Genomic DNA, 2681 nt, shown 5'->3' on the forward strand with positions numbered 1-2681 from the left:
TGTGGGGCATTGGCCGGATCTCTAAGGAAGGTGATGACGTCAACATCTGCAGGCCTCCCCATCATTTCCGGATAGTCTGCGACTAGTCTAAGCAGGACGTTGTGCGCCAGCCGGGTGTCTTCGGGTGATAGGGACATTTGTCCTGTTTTGGCTGGGTCCTGGTCATTAGCTTTTCTTTTGATTTGCACAGTCTCTGCACATTCCTGTTGCGTGGACTACCACAAGGTGATATAGTTTATTCCACAGCTGGTTCAACTGAGCTAGGATTCTTGGGTCTCTGATGAAAGTGCGTGTGTCAGTTGTTCTCGCGCCAAGTCCTGGGCATTTCTCGATTATTTGAAAGAACAAATTGAATGTGAGTTCATCAATGTCTACTGGCGGTGGAAGCATTTGTGTCCTCTTTGCTGTGCTCGGGTAGCTCGGCGAAGGCTTCCGTGATGACAGTCAGCAGTTGCCAAATTACCTTCTTGTTTGCAGGATCTTGAATAAAGTCTGTGACACTGGTCTCTCTCCCTATGAGTAACGGATATGACGGCACCACCAATTGAAAATACACAAGTACATCCCACTTGAGGCTTCTGCTAGGAGATACCATGAATTCTGTGAACAAAGTCTTGACAGTGGTTGCTTCAGGATACTGTGTTACACTCTCAGAAAATATTTTATTTGCAGTCTATCAGAGTCTTGATTCTTTGTACTACTTGGGCATGACGTGCTTTCAAAAGTTTGTTTTATCAATGTTGTTGTGGCTTTGGATGTGCTTCTCTTTAGCCTGCAACTAAGATGCACAGAGTGTTCGTTTTATGTCCTTTATTATCTTTCACTGGTTTGCGAAAATGTCTTGTTTACAAGCCACAATTTAAAACTGAGTTCTTTTTGCCTTTATTTTGCTGCTCATGCATCCTTCTTCCTCGTCATGGATCTTGTCTGCATGTGCTGAGGTTCTTCCCCGTTGTCTGTGGTTTCTTCGTGGTTAGATGTAGCTTGGGGGCTCTCTCCTATATAAAGTTTAATGTCATTCAGGAAGAGCCATGCCCTTCTGCCCTGGACTTTGACGGCTGAAGGGGTGCAGTCCTCTACGATGAAAGGGCCATTGAATCGTGGCTCATCCCACTTCTTCCTTGTAAAGTTCCTTATGAGAACAGCGTCACCAGGGAAGACAGGTGGCGCACATAGACCTTGCGCAGAGTCTGTTTGAGCACTTCCTGTTGTATTTTGTGCTGCGCTGCACCCTTTTCTTCGTCGTTGCAGCTGGCCTGTAATGACAGAGATGCTGGATGTCATACAGTTCAGGTAATCCTGCATCTCTGTCCCCAAGACCTCCTTAGTCGGCTGGGCATCACATCTAGCTCTATCTCGGGGGGCAAGAGGGGTACTCATCTTTCTGCCTGTGACTATCTCTTGCAGCGTGAGATGATGGTCGGAGCCTGATCGGTTCCGAAGTGCATACAATGCCAGTGGTAGACAGTGCAACCATCACTTTTTTAATGTGAGCTTCAACTTGGCTATCCTCTCCTTTAACAGGCTGTTGAGCCGCTCACATATCCCATTCCTCTCCGGGTGATATGCCGATGAGAACTTGTGCTTTATACCAAGCCACAGGCTGATCTGTTTGAAAACTGCACTAACAAAGTGAGACACGTTGTCTGATCTCATTACCTCGCACACCCCCCATCTAGGGAACACTTCCCTCACTAGAAATTTGGCAGCACAGGTAGCGTCTGAGTGTGTATAGGGACCTGCTTCTATCCATCTAGAGAATGGACACACCACCACAATTAAATACCTGTACCCATTGCACACTTGAATCATGTCGACGTAGTCGATATGCAAGTGCTGGAATGGGCCGTTTGGCCGGGGGATAACTCCTCTCATTACTTTTAATATGAGCCCAGTGGTGAATTGCTGGCAGATTATGCAGTTCACCATGAAGAACGCAACATGCACCGCTAAATTCGGTGTAAACCAGTCTTCTGCGAGCGTTGCAGCAATATTTTCTTTAGACATGTGTATAGGGTAGTGTAGTTGTTCCAATACTACCTTCAGTAGGGTGACAGGTATTACTGGTTTACCAGTGCTGTCTTGCCTCCACAACCCATCAGAGGGGTTTAAGGAACACCCTTGATGCTTCCACAAATTTTTCTCCTCCTGAGGTGCCTCCCCTTGGAGTTCCATTAGCTGAGTCTGCCCCATGTTACTATAGGCCTCAGGTGTGGCTCGTGCTACCATCATCCTCTCATGGGTACGTGCCACCTCCACGTCCATGATTGTTTCATTTTTGGATGCCATGCGCTTGGCTTCCGTGTCCGCTTCATGGTTTCCACGTGACACAAAATCTGTCCCCTTGGTATGGGCGGCGTATTTCACGACCGCTATGCCCACTGGGAGCTGTAGTGCTTTTATCAACCTGTCCAATAAGGCTGCGTGTTGCACTGGCTTGCCGTCCGCTCGGAGGTAGCCCCTCCTTTTCCAGCACGCTAGACCTGCATGTACTATGGACGTCACATAGGCGGAGTCACTGTACAGAGTTACTTCCTGGTCTGCATGATTCTCAATGGCGAGTATCAGCGCCAATAGTTCTGCAGCTTGCGCAGAATAGTGAGAGGGTATTAGCGCACTGACGAGTACTTGGAACTCTTCGTTCGCTAGGTGTTTTACCACGGCCACGCCTGTATATCTTT

Source organism: Ambystoma mexicanum, chromosome 4p (assembly GCF_040938575.1).
Source record: "Ambystoma mexicanum isolate Mex_15411 chromosome 4p, UKY_AmexF1_1, whole genome shotgun sequence".
NCBI lineage: Eukaryota > Metazoa > Chordata > Amphibia > Caudata > Ambystomatidae > Ambystoma > Ambystoma mexicanum.